The sequence below is a fragment of the Phoca vitulina genome, unplaced genomic scaffold (assembly GCF_004348235.1).
Source record: "Phoca vitulina isolate PV1807 unplaced genomic scaffold, GSC_HSeal_1.0 scaffold31, whole genome shotgun sequence".
NCBI lineage: Eukaryota > Metazoa > Chordata > Mammalia > Carnivora > Phocidae > Phoca > Phoca vitulina.
In genome coordinates, this window is record NW_022589734.1 from 14699563 (window position 1) to 14721385 (window position 21823).

At 43.1% G+C, this 21823-nt stretch overlaps 1 long non-coding RNA gene across 1 annotated transcript in view; it reads right to left on the reverse strand.

The window, feature by feature from the left end:
- LOC116644952 overlaps nucleotides 1-21823 on the reverse strand; it is a 38464-nt gene that overhangs the window by 2328 nt on the left and 14313 nt on the right. Inside the window, exon 2 of the long non-coding RNA XR_004301856.1 lies at nucleotides 5966-6035. This is a non-coding gene — a long non-coding RNA (uncharacterized LOC116644952). The remainder of the gene's footprint in view (nucleotides 1-5965; nucleotides 6036-21823) is intronic.

The window sequence follows — 21823 nt, forward strand, 5'->3', positions numbered from 1 at the left end:
TGCTTGCCAATGATGTGGAAGCCCATTGAAGCCATCCTGTTCACTGAGGAGGTGAAAACAAGATCCAGAGGGAGTTGCTAAATGGAGAAAAGACAGGGACCTCGTTTATTTCTCTCTTTTGAACTAAAAAGTAGATACGCCATCAAGATTTGTGAGAAAGAGCATGAAAGGAGAGTTGCTTTAAGCAAGGAGCCCATGCTTTATTGCCTCCGCTTTAGAAGCGAGAAACCAGGGACGCCTGGGTGGCTCAGTTGGTTAAGCATCTGCCTTCGGCTCAGGTCATGATCTCAGGGTCCTGGGATCGAACCCCACATTGGGCTCCCTGCTCAGTGGGGAGCCTGCTTCTCCCTCTCCCTCTGCCCCTCTCCTCTCTCATGCTCTCTCTCTCTCTCTCTCAAATAAATAAATAAATAATCTTAAAAAAAGAAGCAGCAAGAAACCAGTTTAGTGCTATGGATAAGAACTGGGACCCTATGGCCAGACTGGGTCAATATCCTCACTCTGCCATTTCAGAGTTGTCTGACCTCAAACAATTTACTTAACTTCTCTGGGCTTTGACTTCTCATTTATAAATTGGTAATATTAACAGGACCTATCTCATGGGATTGTTGTGACAATAAATGAGTTGACATACAGAGAGCATATACAACAGTGCCTAGTACATAGGAAGTGCTACTGAGGAATTACTACCATGGTTATTGATTTTGATCATTGTCTAGGTCAGTCATGGTGCTAGGAACTTTACATAGATTGTCTTAGGTCTCACATACACCATCTCTGTAAAATAAACACCATTGTATTTACTTTATAATTGAGGAAATGGAATCTAAGAGAGATTAAGTCATTTGTGCACGGTCAAGCATCTAGTGGTCATTGTATTTAAGCCAAGATCTGTCTGCTTCCAAAGCCTGTGCTTTTTATGTTAAGCTACATTCAAGGTGACACATTTGAAACTTCTTCTGCTTGCCATCCTGCCGGCATTGTCTCAACCACTGAAGCTTATGAAAACATGGCACTAAAGCCAGCTTCCCCTGGACACTGACAGAATAGCAATTGTACATCTGCCAAAGAATGTACTCAGCACCAATAATGGTTCTAGCTACTGTGGAATACTTTAAAGGAACTAAATTTATGAGTTCTTAAATACAGACCTCCTAAGAGTTCAAGGATTAGAAGAGGCCAATATGAAGGAGATGGAATAATTATTCTTCTACTCTGACTGGGGAGAGCAGAATTCCCTTTATTTACCTTAGGAAAATTACAGCTCCAGAACTCAGGAATATAGTTCTCACCTACTGCATATTAAAAAACAAGAGAGCCCCAAATATACCCAATCAACTGATCACTTTAGGGAAAACTCAGTCCAAGCCCCCTGGTATAGAAAGCCACTAGTCCTGTGAGTAGAACCACCTTCTATGAAACTCAGTTGCCTAGTGGCAGGAAAGAGAGAGACCAATGTGGGGCAGTTGCTAGAACAGAATAACATTACAGCTCTGTTGACTTCATGACCTCATTCTCTTGACCTGGTAATTCTGAGATGAACCCCCCCCCCCCCCGCCCCGGATGTCCCCAGACACTATTCTTTCTGTGCAGTAGTCAGTAGACCAGATGTCCTTTTAAGTTTAATATATTGGAGCCATCAGGGTCTTTGATTGCGTGGGCATTTCCAAGTCATGTTTCTTTTCAGTCTTACCTAAGCGTCTGTGCAGCTACTCTGCCTTGCCCTCCTCTGGGGGTTGAAAGATGTAGTTGGAAGAGGAGCAGTGGGGGTTTTTTGGCCGGGGGAGGGGGTTGTTTGTTTGTTTTTCATCCAATAGATTTTTAAACCTTGAACATAGTATGATTGCATACAAACAGAAAAGTACACAGATCGTAAGTATATAGCTCAGTGAGATTTCACAAAATGTTACTTTTACTTAACATCGTATTTGAAAGTTTCCATGTATTTGTGTATAATAGGAGTTAATTTATTTTCATTGCTCTGTACTATTCCATTCTATAAATATGCCATAATATATTTATCTATTCTGCTGCCCATTTGATGAACATTTAGGTTGTTTAAAGTTTGATGCTCTTATGAATAATTCTGCTGTGAACATTCTTGTGCATGTCTTTTGGTACAAATTTTGGGGTGGAGGAGGGTCATGTATGCCAAGAGTAGAACCGCTAAGTCAGAGAGTATACATACATTCATGTTAGAGAAATTTGCCAAAAGTTTTGCCAACACTTCCACCAGCAGTGTATATGCTCAAAATCCTTCCTAATATTTGGTATTGTCAGTGTTTTAAATTATAGATCTTCCTTGACTTATGTCCCAATAAATCCATCATACATTGAAAAAGTTGAAAATGCATTTAATACACCTAACCTACTGACATGATAGCTTAGCCTAGTCTACCCTAAATGTGCTCAGAACACTTATGTTATTAGCCTTCAGCCGGGCAAACTCATCTAACACAAAGCCTATTTGATAATGAAGGGTACACTATCTCATGTAATTGAACACTATACTGAAAGTGGAAAACAGAATGGTTGTGTGAGTACAGAGTGCTTGTCAGTTCACCCTCGTGATCGCGGGGCTGACTGGGGACTGTGGCCACCCTTGCCTCTGCATCACAAAGAGGATCACACTGCACATCACTAGCCCAGGAAAAGATCCAAATTCAGAATGTGAAGAATGGTTTCTACTGAATGCATCTCACTTTCGCACCATGGTAAAGTCGAAAAATCCTGGGTTGAACCACTATAAGCTGGGGAGTGCCTGTGTGGTCATTCTGGGAGGCATGTGGTGGTAGCTCATTAATTTTCATTTCCTTGATGACAAATGAGGTAGAGTACCTTTTAAAATGTTTATCGTCAATTTGGCTACCTTCTTCTGTGAAGTGTCTGGTCACGTCATTGGGTTATTTGTCTTTTCCTTATTGATTTACAGCTCTTATATATTCTGGATATGAGTCTTGTGCAGGGCAAATAACTTCTCCCACTCTACAGATTGTCTCTACACTCTTTTAATACCATTTTTCTTAATGAATGGAAGGTCTTAAATTTAAAGGAATCCAATGTATCTCTTCCTTTATGATTAGTACTTCCTGTGCCTCTTCAAGAATCTTCTTTTCCTACCCCAAGATCATAAAGATACTCTCCATCATTACCTTCGGACAGGGGTGAGCAAACTGCAGACTCTGGTCCAATCCATTTCACCACCTATTTCTGTAAACAAACTTTTAATGGGACAGAGTCTCTGTCATTTGTTTACATATTTTCTATGTCTGTTTTCCTTCTACAGTGGCAGATTGTATGACCCTCAATGCCCGAAATGTTTATTATCTGGCTCTTCAGGAAAAAAAAGTTGCCAAATTCTGTTTGAGTCCACATTTGGTATTGGCACTTGTGTACAGTATGTGTGAGAAATCAAGATTCATTTTTTCTATATGTATATATCCAGTTAAGCCAAGACCACTGGTCACAAAGGTTGTCCTTCCCCCACAGCTCTGTGATGTCATATATCAAGAATACCTTGTGTGCATGAATCTGTTTCTGGATTTTCTATCTTATCACTTGGCCCATTTTTCTAGCCCATGACCAGGGCCACTCTGTTCAAGTTGGTGCATTTTTATAGTGAGTCATGATATCCTCCCACTTGTTTTTCTTCAAGATTGTCTCTGCTGTTCTTGAAACTTCATGTCTCCAAATATATTTTACCATCAATTTGACAATTTCCTCAAAACAACTTCCTGGGACTTGAATTGGTCTTACCTTGTCTCTACAGATCAGTTTGGAGAGATTTTACTTATTTACAATGATGAGCCTTCATGAACGTCATGTATTTTTTTTTTTAATTTATTTAGCGCTCCTTTAATTTCTTTCAGTAATATGTAGGTTTTCTGACTGATATTTCGTGATTTCGTGTGTATCTGATAAGTTTATTTCTAGGTACTTTGGACACTATTACAAATTTATATCAGTCTAGCTTTTATGTTAAAAAAAAGGAGAGAGAGAGAGAAAGAGAACCAACTACTGACTAGTCACTCACCAACCATGCCCTAATGAAATATTGTGGGAATTTAAAATTCCATGTCTCAAGAAATAAAAAGATTTGGGTGGGAAAAGAAAATGCAAGACTGACACAAAAAATCACACATAGCACACGTATAAATGTATTCACTTCAGTCTCTCTTCCATGGGTTTTTGAATGTCTGTGGGCATTGACTCACAGGCTGTGTGCTCTAAGACTATAGGATAGCATGAAAACGGTGCTAGTGGAATGTCAAAACTCCTGGATCCTAGGCCTGGGTCTTCACAAACTAGTTGTGAAATGTCAGGTAAGGTCCTCCTTAACCTCCGTGGACCTCAGTTTCTGAACCTCTACAAAGTAAGTTGACTCTAATACTCTCTGACTTACAAGCGAGGACGGGGAACCCTTCGGTTACTGGTGGCTACCGTCAGGATCATCCTGGGTGTGATCTGGGGGCTCTGAATGGTCAAGAGATTTCTTAAGGGAAGTTGTCTCCCCACTGGTTTGGGAATGCTTGGAATGCCTTTTATAGAAACAAAACTTTTCAAAGAAGTATCTCTGAGGGAGGAGACCCCCCCCCCCCAAGGTAAAAACAAGCAGAGGCACAATGAATGCAGAAGAAACCACAGGGTCTGGGCACTGGTTCCTAAAAGGAAGTGGATTCCAAACAGGGGTGGAGAAGGATCAGGGGAAAAGCCTAGAGGCAGATGTGTAATGAAGCTGGTAGTGCCTGTGTGAGAACTTCCCTTTGAATCATGGGTTTCACAGGAGAGATAGATTAGGGTTCTGCTTTAGAAATCTTAGAGAAAAAGTTACACTCATGCTGCTATTTTTCTTAGAGTCTAAGAGTGACGAAGATAAATGGGGAGAGCAGCAATGGCTGTTTGTCAAAATTCATGCTCCTCTTTACCTAGGAAAATGGTGCTGGTGGGGTTGAGCTAAGCTGTCAGGGACTCTTATTTCCAGCCCCTCGTGACATCTGGGTTGGGCCAGTAGAATATGTATAGAAATAGGATTTGTCACCCTGAGCCAGGGCAATCAAGAGGAAAGGTTAGCTTCTCCACTCTCGCTTTCTCTTTCCATGGTGACATCCAAAGGACTCCCAGTTCCAATGAGATACCAAAGCTGCAAGATGCAAGATGCCTCAATCCTTGAGTTATCTCATGGAGCAAAATTGTGTTCCCCCTGGGAATACCTTTCGGGACTATTCTGGAATGAGAAAGAAACATTTTTTGTGTTAAGTGACTGAAGTTTGGGTTTATTTTTATTTTTTTAGAGAAAGAGAACTGGGGGTTGGGGACAGAGGGAGAAAGAGAGAGAGAGAGAGAGAATCTTAAGCAGGCTCCACACCCCACACAGAGTCTGACCAGGGGCTGGATCTCACAACCCTGAGATCATGACCTGAGCCGAAATCAAGAGTCCGACACTTAACCGACTGAGCCACCCAGGCACCCCTAAAGTTTGGGTTTATTTGTTACACTAGCTAGTGTTACCCTAACTAATGCAGCTGGTTTCTTAAATCATTCACAGTATTGACAGAAAGGGATAAAACCCAATGTTATTATGTTACTGCCATTTCATTTGAGAGAAGATAAAAAATGAAAAAGGAAGGTAACTCAAAGAAGCTTCCTGAAACTTCCAGTCATTGGAGAATATTCACAATTAGTGTAAAAGCAGGACAATAACAATGTCAGTACGTAATATCTGTGCTTAATAGATTTCCACTCCCCCGATTTGCATTTTAATTTCCTTGCTTTGGCTCACCAAGCATTCTTATGTGGGATTCAACCTTTAGCAACAAATAAGACTTCCTTCTCTCTTGGCACCTCTCATTGCTCCCATTCCCCCCACACATGCATATCCCCACTGCCTTTTCCTTCCCACAAAGCTCACTTTTGGCAAAACGGTTTTCATAAACCACACATTTTAATGAATTAAGTGCAGTCTCACCATTACGCCTGCATTCCTGCACAGCCCCTGACTTCCACACTCTTCCAGCTGTGGGAATTCTCCCTTACACCTCCAGGAAAGAAAAAAAAATGCATTAGAAATTCCGTCTGTAAGTAGAAAAGTTATGCAGAGTGTAATGGCTCTTCTACCTTCTTTCTTTCTCGAAAATGCTAGAAGGAAGATGATTTTCCACACTGCATGTCCTCTGAGAAACTAAAAAATTCAGTGCTGTTTTTCTTTGGGCAGTGGCAAAACTGGTTATGATCATAAATCCGCATAGTGCCCCCCCAACACCCTTTTCAGTGGCAGTTTCGTGGATTGGCTTCTACCCCGCCAAAGACGAAAGTTGAGGTGTTTGGCAGCAGGGAAAATTTAGGGAATTTCAAATAAGTAAAGGACCTGATATGTCAATTTCCAAACCTTCTTATATGACTACTGAGATTCATGCACATGGTTCAATTTGCCCAATGTCATACAACAAGCCAACGGCTCCTAGAAAATTAAGCTGTGTTCAACCTTTACAGTTGATGTCACATGGAATTTCTAGCACCAGATCTTCCTGGATCATCACATCAACCACACGGCGGTGATAGAAGCACCTCTCTCTGAGAGATGAGGGGACATCACAGTGCTAAGAGGCGTGCCAGGTTTTAGGGTTTAGCCCTTCACCACCAAATCTATGTCCTCAAGTCTCCCTGGTGTTTTCTTCATTTCGTAGGGTGGCACCAACTACACATTAGACACTTGACGAGCGTCTGGGGACAAAAGACAGGACCTCTGCCCCCAAAGAGCATGCAGTTCCCTGAGGGCAGATCCCTAATACATGATTCTAATCCTCTACAGTAGATGCTCCGCATGTCTTTCGCTCCTGGGGCGCAGTCGCTCTCCAAGCAATGCCTGCTTTTCCTGGGGAGGGAACAGCAGGGGCAGCAACAGCAATAGCCAATAGCAAAATCATCAAGCGAGGAGGAGCCAACAGCTTTGCCTCCCAACCGAGGAGCATCTTACCCAACCTCCTTCCCACCCACCATCACCACCTGTAGGTTTGGAACCAAGAAAGGCTTTGGAAACTGAAGATCATGTGCTAATAGGATGTTAAAGCAAAACCACCCTCACCACCCACTACCAGGGGTAGTTTGTGTAAATGCGTTATTCGCGAGCCCGGCACTTCGTTTCAGGACTCCAGCGCCTGGCACTTCGCTGGCTTTGAAAGCGTTGCTTATCCAGAGAGCTCAGAGTCGGCTTTTGGCAGAGGACTCAAAGCAGGCAGATCCAACCTTCTCTCTGTCTCTCTTGTGTTGCCACAACATAAGACTCTTGGTTTTATGGGAAACTCGCGTGAAGTCTCCTCCCAGTGAATAACCTGAAAATTAAAATCAGGTAGTAGAGGGACCAATAGAAGGAAGTGGAGGGAGGCTGGGAATCAGGAGATGTAGGATTTGGTCCCGAATGTACTACTTATCTAATTGCAACCCTTGGGCAAGCCCATTTACCTCTAGGCTTTCATTTTTTGTTTGTTTGTTTCATTTTTGGTCCATTTTATTATTTTATTTTTTCTCTTATCCTACTTTTTTCCCACCTTTGAAATAAGAGGACTAAAGTGGACTAAATTACCACGAAGGTTTCTAACAATTCTGGCACCGAATACATTAAAATGTTGTTACTTCATTTTAGAGAACACCTACCAAGTCCCTATCACATGCCAGTCACCGTGGCAAGTGCTGGGGTAAAGAGATGAAGTGGACAGACTTGCTGGAGAGTCCAGCAGTTAAACGATCAGAGTCCAGCAGGAGAGGCGGGATTGCAGAATGTATGGGGGCGGGAGGGACATTGTGGAGCAACAAAGAAGGGCACCGTGTCCTTCCAGCTCCATTCCTGTCACTTCCCCACTGAAGAGGATCCGAACAGGCTACCCCGAAATATGTCACTTTGACATATTGATTGTTTTGAGCTGAAAGCACTTGAGAAATAGAAGATGCAGGAAGTACTCTCCTATCTTCCCTTTCAACCTTAAAAGTAGGACACATTCCCCATGAGAATGGTGCCTCTCCACCACCTGAGGTGAATTTGTACAAACCAACCCCCCCCCAAAATACCCTTATATTCCATTAGTTTCCCTCCTATGTTTTCCTAGTCAATTTCCCAGTATTTACTGCCCCAGCCCAGACCCCTTTCCCTTCATCTTGGCACATCTCCACACTGTATTTTTCTTTGGGGAATTGGTATAAAAGCTCTCAGGCCTATCCACTTCTTTGGCCCTGCATTTCTTTTTTAAGAAGACTCCTGTGTCCTGTAAAAATATTAATATCAAATAAAATTTGCATGCTTTTCTCCTGTGAATCTGTCTTTTGTCAGTTTAATTCCCATGCCCAGCCACAGAACTGAAGGGGGTAGAAGAAAAGTCTTTCCTCCTCTCTCCTACCCTTGGCTCGTCCCTGGAGGCTGGCTTCCATGGGCCCTCTGGGGTCCTCTGGCTTCTTGTTGGCTTCCATCGATGGGGACCATTTCAGGAGATCAGAGGGAGAGAGAAAGGGAGCTCAGGGGTATTTTTTTTCCCTTCCTGGGAGGATGACACAATAAAAAATCACGACTCATCTTCAGCTGACTGGCTCTCTCTCTCATCTTTTCCCTCCTGACCTAGTGATGGTGGCAGCTCTGCCCTTTTATATCACTTCCTGGGGTTCCATGGCACCCTACCCATAAGTTTGTAATTAGTGCCTTATAAGTAAATCTTCCTCCAATTTAGATGGATCAGAGGGTGCCATCTATTTCCTGCTGGGACCCTGGCTGTTAGAGGCATGAAATCCACTTTTGACATGTGTGTGCGTTGGAAAAAGTTGAGGTGATAGTGAGATGAAGAGAGGGAAGGGGCAGGACGGGAGAACAGGAAAGTGTCCCAGAGAAAAACAAAGCTAAATCTTGAAAGATGTCTTGTAGGTAGCCAGCTAAAGAAAGGAGAAGAAGGAAGGGATAACTTCAGAGAGCAAAATGTGGATGCTCAGAGACAGGAGAGTATCCCAGGGAAGGTGCAATGTTCAAGATGACTGGAGGGAAGACTAGTGAAGACAGGGACTGGTAACAGATGGGGTTGGAAGCGGGGAAAAGGGTGAGCTCACAATGGGCTCTGTTTGTCCTGTTAATGAGCTTGGATTGTATCTTGCAGAAAATAAGGAATAACTGAAATATTTTTAAACTGAAGAATGACATGATCAGGTTTGTATTTTAGAGGATTGCTCTGGAGAGCAGTGTGGAAGAAAGCAGGAAGATTGGTTGGCATGAATCAAGGACAATTTGGACTTTGTCCACGGTGGTGGAATAGAAGAGAGTGTATATGAGAACTACGAAGAAATAGTGAGAACTTGGGGAACTATTTGTGGTGGAACATTCTAGAATGATTCCCAGGGTTCTGGGTTTGGCAAGTTGGTAGATGGTGAATCATCTATCAACAGAGAAAATCCTAAAGGGGGATGTGATTCAATTCACCCTTCATTCACTTTTTTTTCAGTGTGCTAATGATTTCCCTTTGATTATTAGCTTTTATTAAATATTCAGCTTGTATATTGCTCTTCCATCCGTGGCTTCTGGGTATAATATTAGTTTCCTCCTCATATTAAGGATTAATCAATGGATACATCCATTGTTCCAGGCACAGAATACATACTCAGTAAAGGCTATTACCAAAACCAATGTATAAACTCAATCCAAAATGGTCATAAAACTTATTTGCTCACACAACAAATACTGCTTGAGCGACTACTTTGTGCCTACCATTGTTTATTCCTTATGTGGATGCTTGTCAAGGAGCTGTGAGAAAGGGCGTATACTATGAAAATAATTTCTGCTTTCTTCTTTTTTCTTTGTATTCTTCTTTTTCTCCATCCTTCCCTCTATCCACCTCCCCCTTCTCTCTTTTAGCTTTCTTTTCCCCCGTATGTATATGGCTTCCATTTCCACGAGAAAAAAGTCCAGAAAGCTAGATTTTTAGAGAGGATAAAAAAACTTGCCTGAATTATTGATTCATAGCTTTATAATGCACCCAGGATAGTAAGGACATTTATAGATTTCATGAGCTGTTTAATATCTATTTGTGGAGCACCGCCATGTGCAATCATCTTGGACTCATTATGTTTCTTCGGCTACCCAATGAGTCATAATGAGCCTCTGAAAATGTAAAATAATGGGTTAGAACTAGAGGGAATGAAGTAACAGCCAAAGTCAGATATAAAATTATTATTACATGCAGTCTGTAAGAGCGATCAAGACAGGGAAGGGATAGAGGCCCTATTATTACACGTGCACACACACACGCACACAAACTTTAAAGAGAGCTCTCTGTAAAGGGGGAGCTAAGTGGGGAGCCCTATGAACAAGATCCTTAAAAGTGATGGATTGTAGATCTATTTCCCATTAATATTCAAGCAAGTGGGGGGTGGGGAGCTCAAATTATGGGGAAGAAATAGAAAAGCCAATGGAGACCCCTTTGAGAAGATGGAGCCCTGTGCTAAAAGGATAAAAGAGACTTTATACTCCAGCACTTAAAATGAAGAGGAAGAGATCATTTCCAAACAGGGCACAAGAAATAGCTTCATTTCTCCCTATTAACCTCTGTTCCCCCAAAGAAAGCCAGTTGAAGCAAGCAGGACAAAAGAATTCTGTGTGAACATAAAGAAGACTACCTTCTGTAATGGGAGCCATATTTTGAAAAAATATTAATGTAATTTTCTCTTTCAGTTTGCAAGGATAGGTCCTTCTTCCTAATTGGTTTCAGGGTCATCTGCCCAGAGGTCTGTGGGTAGGTCACATGTGGTATGCAAAGAGAAGGAAAGAATTGGTATTCAGCTTTTGATATTCAAAATCCGATTTGAAGGAAGATAATAGTCTTGCAAGAAGACGGTTTTCTTTGAGACCCAGTCTTTATCTTCCTTTATCTTCTCCTTTGGCTTACTAAGCACCAGCCAGAGGCACCCAGGATGTTAGAGTTCTCCTGCAGGTAGAAAAGTTTGTCCCCTGGAGGTACAATGAGGCCTTGATGCTTGGTCCTCCTTGGGACAAGGAGATGCCACAGGGGAAGGTGGGAAAGTCCTGCCCTTCCTGTCCCAGGAGTTGATGAGAGGAAGAATGAAGAGAGTAAAAGGGAGCGTTTGATTTAGGAATATTCAGAAGGAATTGATGCAAACAGCAGGGGCACTGAGACAAAATGGGGGCGCCCAGCATTGGTAAGTGGATGGGGTGGGGTTGGAGACAGGATCTAGAGCACTTTTGGGAGATTTTGTCAGTTCCCACGTGACACTGAGGGGCAGAATATACAAATGGACAATGGCCAGACCATACTTAAAAAAAGAACCCTGACCCCAAATCTGCAGCAATCTGCCCAGGAAGCCAACTCCTTATCTCCAATAATCAGCCTAGGAAGGCAGCCTGCTATATGTCCATCTTCCAGGAAGCCAGATCACTATCTCTAGTGCTAATCCAGGAAGCTGAACAGCACCTTCTCTAACAATTAGTTCCAAATGGCCAGGACTTGATGAATTACTGACAACCTCCTTAATTTTCATCCCTGTTTCCAACTTAGAACCAAGCAGAGAAAGCTAAGTATGCACCCCTAACCAATCATGTAGGATACCCCGCCACTAGTGAGCTCATTTACAGCTTCCAATCAGGTCATAGGTGAAGCTTTCCCTTTTTCCCCACTATAAAAGTTTCCCACCCCTGTGCCTGCCTTTCAGTCTGCCAAAATGCGTAACGGCTGACTCCCATGCTACATCAAGCTCAGAACAAATAACCTTTGTTTTTCTCATTTGGGTGGTCTTTCTTTATTTTGACAGTAGAGAAGCTTCGAATGGAACCAGTTGGTCTAAGCTGGGGGCTCCTATGGCAGGGCAGGCCTTCCTCTTGAATGTTTGTATCTGCCAAAATTCACATGTTGAAATCCTAATGCCAAATGTGATGGTATTAGAAAGTAGCACCTTTGGGAGGGGCTTAGGTCATGAGAGTGGAAGCATCATACATGGGACTGATTTATGCTTTTGTAAAAAAGACCCCATAAAGATCCCTTGCCCCTTCCACCATGTGAAGACGCAGCAAGAAGTCAGCAGTCTGCAATCCGGGAGATGGTTTTCACCAGAACCTATCATGCTCCCGCCCTGATCTTGGACTTCCATTTTCCAGAACGGTGAGAAATGAATTTCTGTTGTATAAAAGGCACCCGGTCTGTGATATTTTGTTACAGCAGCCCAGACAGACTAACACATAGGATATCACCCACCTACCCTGAGGAATAGAATGGGGAATCAGGGTTATAAGTGTTACAAATGGCTAATGCTGAGGAAAGATCAGTTCACCCAGAGAGAACCGCTAGTCCCAAACCACGTGAGGATCATCAACCCTAGTTGTACAATCCAACAGAGTAGGTAGCAAGCAGGTGGCCAAGGGGCATTGCTCTGGAGACAATGGGAAACAGAAAACCCTGAGCTGTCCTTTTTCCCCTCTGCCAAGAAGACACAACGAGTCACATCCCTTCCTTTATACACCTAGACACAATCTTGGGGAGGAGCTGGAGAGAGGAGTAGAAGTATGAAAAATTGCCGAGATTAGGCATTTTTACTGAGGCTAAGTATTTGCTAACGGGGCTGCTTTGCTGACTTCGTTATTATTTCCCCTCTAACCAGCTCACCCTGAAGAGCAGATCAGTTATAGGCAAAATATTAAAACCATATTTCCTCTGCATGCTTAAATTGTAGTATAAACAAATTTTGCAAACCCATAAGAACCAAAACTAACACATTTTCCCATTGCTGTGCTAAACAATTCTGGGATAAAGCCTAGTTTCCTGGTTTTGAGCTGAACAATGCTGGGCCCAGGAAAAAATAACTTAGGTTACTTACTCCTGTAAGTACTTAGTCCTGGAAAATTAGCCTGTGGAATGACTCAAATAGCTAACTTGTCAAGACTGAAATGGGGATGTCTATTATTTGGATGTGTTTTTTTGTGTGAAATTTTATAGAGCTGTACACTTACAACTTGTGAACTTCTCGGTACATATGTTGTTTTTTTTAGCAAAATGTTTTTTAAAAATTGAACAGTTTCGTCTCATGTTTGTGTTTCTTATTGTGGAGCTGTTGAGGTAGACGCCAGACAACATCTTCTTTGGGCATTCATGGGAGATTCCTACCTAGCACAGAAAGCTGGACAGCATTTCTGTTTCTTTGGACTTTATGATTCTATTTTCTGGTTCTTTCTGAGACAGGGAATTAGCATAGCATGCATTCTCCTGCCACCGATATCAGTCCTCAAGAAACAGCAGACACGAGAGAGAAAGATGGACTCCAGGAACCGAGAGCAATGGTAACAACACAAAACCCTGAGCAGTCATTGGGTGGCGGAAGCTCGTCTTTTGGTGTGAATGTGGGACAGGCGGCTCAAGTCTGGGGGCTGTGAAGTGGGTCGAAGTGGCAGTGGGAGAAGAGGTTGGAAGAAAGCTTTGTAAATTCTGCTCTGGTCTTCCCACCCCCATGCCCATTTCTGGAGCCTGAGGGCAGTCCTGAGGACCCCAATGTCATAGCAATGGCTCAGCACCGGTGTCCATACGTCTAAGGGCTTAGGGGTGTGAGCAGCGCTAATACCTGGGCAGAAGAAACCCTAATTGAAGGTGGAGTTAGGTCTGAGCAACTCTTCTTAGGCTGGTGGGTAGCCACCCTGGAGAATGACGCCCCCCCTGTGCAGATTCACTGTGAGGCATGAAAGTTAACCCTAACCAAAGAGGTTTCTGATGGAATGAGGGACAGTGGTTCTAGGGCGACTGGAGTTCCGATTCGGGACTCATGCCCTGCCTCCTTTCTAAACTCACCACCCTTCTCAAATACATAGCACTTTAAAACTGTAGCAGGTGTTCTCAAGGGACTGTGAGCTCGCCTGAGCACATCCAGACCCCAGAGGACCACTATGGCTGAAAAGGGCTACAATCTGTAGGACAAATATTAACTGACACAGAAGGATTAGAAGAGTTGGGGCTTAAACTGATCACAATACATATAAGTGAAGAAACAGGGAAGGCATTATCAATATAAAATCTTGTGAGGACAAATAAGGTGAAGCACTAGGTATAAAAACACTGTGGGTTCAAATATGCCCCTGACCTAAGGGCCCCACACAAGTTCCTCATGTATTTCTCACAACGTAGGCGGGTGCTATTATTAAGCCCACTTTTCAGATAAGGGCCTTGAAGTACAGAGAGGGTTAGTAACTTGCCTGTGGTTATAGGCAGAGCTAGAATTGAACGAAGTCTATCTCCGAGGACAGCCTTAACCATATCCCATTCCCATGCTTGACAAAAGGTCCCTGTGGAAGAAAATGGCACCATGGATGAAGCCAAAGAAGACACGTATGAGTTGGACTTAGGCCAAGGCCTTGAAAGCACGAGGAATATATAAAATGATAGAAAATGAAAACGGAAAGCTAAGAGATATAAAAAAATAAAATCGAAGTGTCAACATTCCGATTTTAAGACTTAAAGATGGACAGAGATGGAAACCAGGAGAACTGTATGACTCTAAACCAAATTGCTTAAGTGATGCCCTTACACGTCTTCTTGATTGACAAGAGGGGGTGAGTTTTGTCACCTACATTATCTACCTGTCCCATTCCTGCCAATGGTGGGAGTTTATCAACAAAATCATGACACCTGTAGTCGCGATCCCCATTGACTTTTGCTTTACTTTGTCAAGGTAAATGGCCAATTCCAGGACTTGGGGTTTGTAATAGGGCCCAGGAGGGTGGAGAAAGCACAGTCATACAAAGGTTTGGGAGCAGGGAGGCACACTGGTCTCCATCCAGGACATAGCTAGTTAAATATGACTGTGGAGGGGGCAAAAGGGAAAGCACGTCCTCTAGATCAGGGGTCCGAAGAATACAGCCCACGGGCCAAATCCAACCTGCCACCTGCTGTTGTAAACCATCTTTTTATTGGAACACGGTTATTTTCAAGCACTTTTCAATGGTCTCTGGCCCATATTGTGCCCTACAAGGCAGAGTTGAGTGCTTGCAACAGAGACTGACAGAGACCAGACGGCTGGTGAAGAGAACAAATTATTTACTATCCAGACTTTTACAGAAAAAGTTTGCTGACCCAGTCAAAACCTGGCAGGACATTTTAAACCCAGCTTGTCCCGCTATCCCTTCATCCCACCAAGTTCACACGTGACTCTGCCATTCCCCTGGGCCAAGTAACTAGGACTCGCTCCCTCACCAGTGGGCTCCCAGTGGGAAGTTCAGCTCCTTTGTTTGCACCTGAGCAATTAAAAGGGAGGTTTTATTTCTCTGTATTTTCAAGGTGCTGCCCCCATCTATAAATTTGAACAGGGCTCAGCCTCGTTGATGGGTGGAGCGAAGGAGGGAAAAGCCATAAAAACCAGAGGGCAGTTCCCTTGGCCACAAGCAGCCCTCAGTAGCTCACTTAATTTACACAAAGAATAGAAAGAGAACTTGACCTACTGCTCAAGGGGGGGTGGGGGGGAGAATCCAGCTGGAGCTGGGGCTGCGAGGGAAAGAAGGGGCTCTCTTCTGGACAGTCATTTGTTGGCATTGCAGTCATGGCCTTTGCTTGGACCTCCAGCCCCCCTGCTGAGATGACATTTCACAAGGAGAAAAGGAGGTGGCTCCTGCCTGCAGAGGTTCCTGACTTGGCTGGAGTGTTCTGCTTCGCTGACACGCTTTTTCTCTTCTCAAGTTAGCTGAGCACACAAATCATCCTGCACTTATTTGCACAGTCCATATTGAGATAAAGGCAAGACAGTTTGACTGAGGGCAGGAGGAAGGGGGTGAAGAGAAGGAAGAAAGGCAGGGGCTGTGGTCTGGCCAGACTGAGCCTTCCTCAAACTAGGTCACTGTTTATAGAAAGAGTTAAAAATAAACCAAGGGCTCTTTTCCAAGCTTTCTGACATGGCTCTGTACACCATCCCTGGAATGCAGTGTAATAAACATCACAGAGCGCATGACATCACGTCGAGAGAAGCATGAATCACGAAATCACGTTGAGGGAAAGGCAATGAATTCCAGACTCTACAAAATTATCCTGGAGATGGATGGCATACGTGCTGTCTCTGGCTCTTCCTTCTGAATTTTCCTGCTGGCTTTTCCCATCTTTCTAATGTCCACATTTTTACCCATGGGTGACCACATTCCCTCTGAGCTACCATACACAGGAGTCTCTGTCCCCATCTGGCCAACAGCATAAGTTCAAAGCCTGTCTCCCCTACAAAGCCTTGCCCTTCACCCCTCCAGCAACCTGTTACCACCTAACATTGCCTCAGTGACTCCTCAGCATGACCCTATAAGGTACATATTGCTATCACCAATTTACAGGTGGGAAAAAGAGAGGGTCAGGGACATGTCTATGGTCACAGAGTGAGTGACCTGTAGAGAGCGCTCTGAGCCAGGTCTCCTATGAGCTCCCCACCACACTGGAAGCTATCCTTCCGACCTCCCCTCTGCTCCACTCACCTTCAGGTGTTTAACCAACTAAATGACAACAAGAATGGATGTTCCCTGTGAGCAGGGAATCTCGGTCATGCTCCTTGATGGATCCCTGGGCGCCAGCCCAGTGCCTGCCTCATAATGGACATCCAATAAATCCATGTTTTGTGAGGGTCTCGATAGTTGCCTATTAGCTGTCCACTTGATCTGCTTCCTAGTAGCTCCAAAGGTCTTTGAAGGGCTGGATTATGGTTTTTCTTTAATATAGGACCAACCCAGTAACTTCCACCTCTGCCTCCAAGGGATTTAGATGGAAATAAAGTACTGAGTATAAGGTGAACCCACCCAGTCCACCAAGCATCGTTCTTTCTATGGCTTCCCTGCTGTCAAAATGTCTCCTTTCATGCCTGGGCATTGTTGACTCCATTGCTGACATCCCGCCTCATGCAGCAGCTCCATCTGGTAGGCAGATTCCTCCTCCCTGTTTGAATTCTATATCTATGTGTTTAAATAAGCCAGAAAACACTCCCTTCGCCAGCTCCAAATTAGTTCTTCCTTTCATGCCTTTTCTGTTTCCTGGCTCAGTGCCAGGCTCTCCCTCCATTAGAATCAGGAAGGAGTGCTCAGAGTCATATGTCTTCACCTAGTTAGCGCCTCTCTTCTGGGACAATTTCTCTTACGGTGGCTCCCACACATGCCAGGCTTCTCTCCCAGCCATTCCCAGGTTGTTAGTGACAGGGGCACGGACGAGGATGTGTGAGTCCGAGCCCCGACTTTCAGCATGAGCGTGGGGGGAGGGGGTGGGGAGGGCGCACTGTATTGTCACAGGCGGCGTTCTGTCACGGTGATTGAAGGAAACAGTTTCTTGGCCACATGTCCAGGATGTGCTTTAAGGAAGCCAGGAAGGATGGTTCAGATCTTGTGAGGAGCTGTATTTGAAATCTTGAAATAAATAACAAAAGCTTGTATCTTCTTGTCTACCTCTACAGTTTTGTTTTGTTTTGTTTTGTTTTAATGTTTACCTTCTATCCTGAATTTAATAAAGCTACCTGGAATTAAATCTCCCCAAGTCAGGTTCCATAGAGGGCACTAGCCAGCAAAATCTTTCCCTCTGGGATGGCCTGTGTTGGGAAATTGCCTCACTCCTCCCTTCCTTTCCATCCTCCCCACGCTCTTCACACTGCCCTTCCGGGCACTTTCCATACACCCCCCTCCTCCCCCAGGATCATTGGCTTCTTGTGTCTCCCTCCCTCCCTATCCTCTCTATTCACACTGAGTCTGACTTATAATAGAAGGTCAACAGGAGACTATTGAGTGAATAAATACATGAATGAAAATTTCATGACATCACTAGTTTTTCCCAGATTTCAACAAAGGACTGTCATAAAAGTATCAGGAAAGCAGAAATGACCTAAAGGAAATCTCGTGATTATTGAATTATTGTTTAGATTTTAAAATACACTGCTTTTAAAAATATCCTGCATTCCTCCTGTTTCAGTTACCTATTGCTTTCTAACAACAACCTCCCCTGATTTCTTAGGAGTCTGCACTTGACAGGGATCAGTTCCCGGTTCTTCAGCACCAAATGCAATAGCTGAGGTTACTCATGAGACTGCATTCACCTGGGAGCTGGGGCTGGAAATTTCTGGATGGCCTCTTTATCCCTGGGGTCTTTCTCCATTGGGATGTTCATCATTCATTGATTTAGCCCAAGCTTTGTTACAGCATGGCAGATGGGTTTGAAAGGGAAACATCTCAAGAGGACAAGCCCCAATGTGCCAGTGTTAATCAGGGCTTTTCCATCACATCTGCTGCTGTCCTACTGGCCAAAGCAAGTCATGTGGCCAAGTCCAGAGCCAGCGTGGAAGGGACCACACAAGGGCATGCAGCTGTCTACCGCACCTTCCATCCTTCCTGAATATTTCCTTGTCTCCAATGCCGAGGGGTCAATGCACCTTGTAGATTGACTCCCTTGTGGATTGAGTTGGTCGGCAACATGTACTGAAGGTTGGCTAGATGCCAAGTATACTGTGGAGTGATAGGAAATAGGATCCTTGACTCAAGGACTATATGTTTTTATTTGGGGACCTACAAGATATATCTCTGAAAATATTTTAAGCCATGCACCAGTGTTATTTATGCATAAAATAAAAATATTAGTAGTTAAAGCCATGAAAGTCAGCACAGTGAAAAACTTAATTATCAGAATTAATATATGATCCAGATTGATACTGTGTGTGTGTGTGTGTGTGTGTGTAGAAGTTTGCTTTCTGTTGATGCCAATTCTAAGGATGAGGACTCCAATAATTCTCTTAGGGAAAAAATGCCCATGAATAAAACATAGTTGTAGCTCTTCATCATGATTATCACAATCTATATAGTTGTTTGGTTGATCATGTAGCATCCTTGCTCTTAATCACTCACCTAAATGATCATCCAAAGCTACTCTGAGGGACGTGAGTGACAGGTAACACCACCTAAGACAGTGTTCTCTCAGTGTGGTCCTTAACCAGCAGCACCTTGGAAGTTGTTAGAAATGCAAGCCTCACCCAGACCTACTGAATCACAAACAGGCAATCTGTGTTTTAACAGCCCTCAGTGATTCTGATGCACACTGAAGTCTGAGAACCACTGCTTTAAGGACCACAATAGGTTTTAATGTGGTGATGCTATAGACTGTGTTTCCCCAGAATTCATGTGTTGAAGCCTAATTCCCAGTATGATGGTAGGTGGCGGTGGGGCCTTTGGGAAATGATTGGGTCAGAAGGGTGGAACCTTCACAAATGGGATTAGTTAGGGCCCTTGTAAAAGAGACCCCAGAAAACTCCCTTGTCCCTTCCACAATGTGAAGTTACAGTGATAAGACAGCCATCTATGAACCAGGAAGCAGGTGCATCAAATCTGCCAAGACCTTAATCTTGGACTTGCCAGCCTCCAGAACTGAGAGAAGTCTATGGTATTCTGTTACAGCAGCCCAGATAGACTGAGACAGGTGACTTACTTATAGCAGGTAATTCTAATTACAGTGGTTCCCCCTTATCCATGGGGGATGCATTCCAAGACCCCCAGTGGATGCTTAAAACTACGGATAGTAGTAAACCCTCCACATACCATGTTTTTTTCCTATATCTACATACCTATGATAAAGTGTAATTTATAAATTACATATAGTAAGAGATTAACAACAATAACTATTAATAAAATAGAATAATTATAACCATACACTGTAACAAAAGTATGTGAACATGGCCTCTCTCTCTCTTTCAAAATGTCTTATTGTACTGTACTCACCCTTCTTGAGATGATAAAATGCCGACGTGCTGAGGTGGAATGAGCTGAATGACATAGGCATTGTGACATAACACTAGGGTATTGTTGACCTCTGACCACACATCAGAGGAGGATCAACTGCTATTGGACAGTGGTTGACCTTGGGTAACTGAAACCACAGATAAGGGGTTGGGGGTGCTGTTGTGTAGCATGACTGCTCACATCCCTGCCCTCTGGTCAATGTGCAGCATATACCCTAATAAGCAATCGGGGATGAAATCTTATGCTTTTGGTAAAATCATGCAATTTTTCAGAGGTAAGAAAATCCTCTGGAGAATCTTCTATGGTGTAGATTTGGCATGTTATGTGTACTAACTTAGACATACCTATCCATAGTTCTTTTTATTCCTCTTGTATGAAAATTTCAAGCAGATGCTCAGAATTTCAGGTTTAAGTAACTGCTAAAGGAACTCTTTGGTGGAGTGTCTACTTTTACTCTCTTCTCATTTTCCTACTATATCCCAGGAAGAATGGGAGATGAGAACTCTGAAAAATCAAGTCAGAAAGTAGTCACACTTCTTTGAAAAAAGTTTATCCCCAGACCCAAGATGAATATTGTAAAGAATTTCATCTTTCCAGAATTGTCAAGCCATCTGGCAAAAGAGCTGACGGCTACAATTTCTATTTTATTGACCAGATTCTCATATCCATTTCCTCTTGTCCTCATAAATGTAAATATTTTCCAGTTAAATTTTGGGGGTTGGCCATGGTGGTGTGGGTGGTTCTTCATTGTTGATTTTTTCCTTTTGAAATGAAGTGAAGGCAATTTAGAATTATGAATTAAAAACCTTCCACATTCATATCTTTGATTCCACAATAGCATATCTAGGAATTTCTGTCAAATAATTGAGAATGTGTGCAAAAAATAGCCATAAAGTATTCATTTTATCATAATTTATAATAGGAATAAACTGAGAACAACCGAAATATTCAGCAATAGACGACTGTTTTTAAAAGTATGTATGTGCAGGGCACCTGAGTGGCTTAGTCGGTTAAGTGTCTGCCTTCAGCTCAGGTCATGTTCCCAGAGTCCTGGGATCGAGTCCCGCGTCGGGATCCCTGCTCATGCACTCTCTCTTTCTCTTTCTCTCAAAAATAAATAAAATCTTTAAAAAAAAAAGTATGTATGTGCATACATACAACTGAATAACTACAGATGTTAAAATAATTGATATGGATTATAAAAGAATATTATCTGACTTGGAAATATGTTCAGGATATATCACTAAAAGGAAAAACCAGATTTCAAAATAGTATGTATAGCTCCTTCACACTCATTAGGATGGCTGTTATATATATTTAAAGACAGAAAGTAACAAGTATTGGTAAGGATGCAGAAAAACCGGAACCCTTATGCATCACTGGTAGGAATGCACAGATCTTCCTTGACATACAATGGGGTTACACCCTGATAAACCCATCATAAGTTGAAAATATCATAAGTCAAAAATGCATTTAACACACCCAACCTCCCAACCATCATAGCTCAGCCTGGCCTACCTTAAACATGCCCAGAACGCTTACATTAGCCTACAGTTGCACAGAATCATCTAACACAAAGCCTATTTGATAAGAAAGTGTGGAATAACTCATGTAATTGATTGAATACTGTACTGAAAGTGAAAACCAGAACAGTTGTGTAGGACGGGGTGGCTGTCAGTGTTCTGGTCATTCACCCTTGTGTTGTCTTGCTGACCCTGCCCGGCATCACGGGAGAGGATCATATTGCCCATCGCTAGCCCGGGAAAAGATCAAAAATGAAAATTCGAAGCACAGTTTCTACTGGATGTGTAGTGCTTTCACACCATCATAAAGTCAAAAAAATCCTAAGTCAGGGACCGTCCATATAATCATGCAGCCGCTGTAGAAAACAGTCTGGCAGTTCCTCAAAAAGTTAAACAGAATTGTCATGGGATCCAGCAATTCCACTCCTGGGATATTCGGTTCCAAAGAATGGAAAACAGGGAATCGCCTAGGTACCATATACCCACGTTCATAGCAGCATAATTCGCAGTAGCCCAAAAATGGAAACAACCTAAGTGTCCATCAACAGGTAGA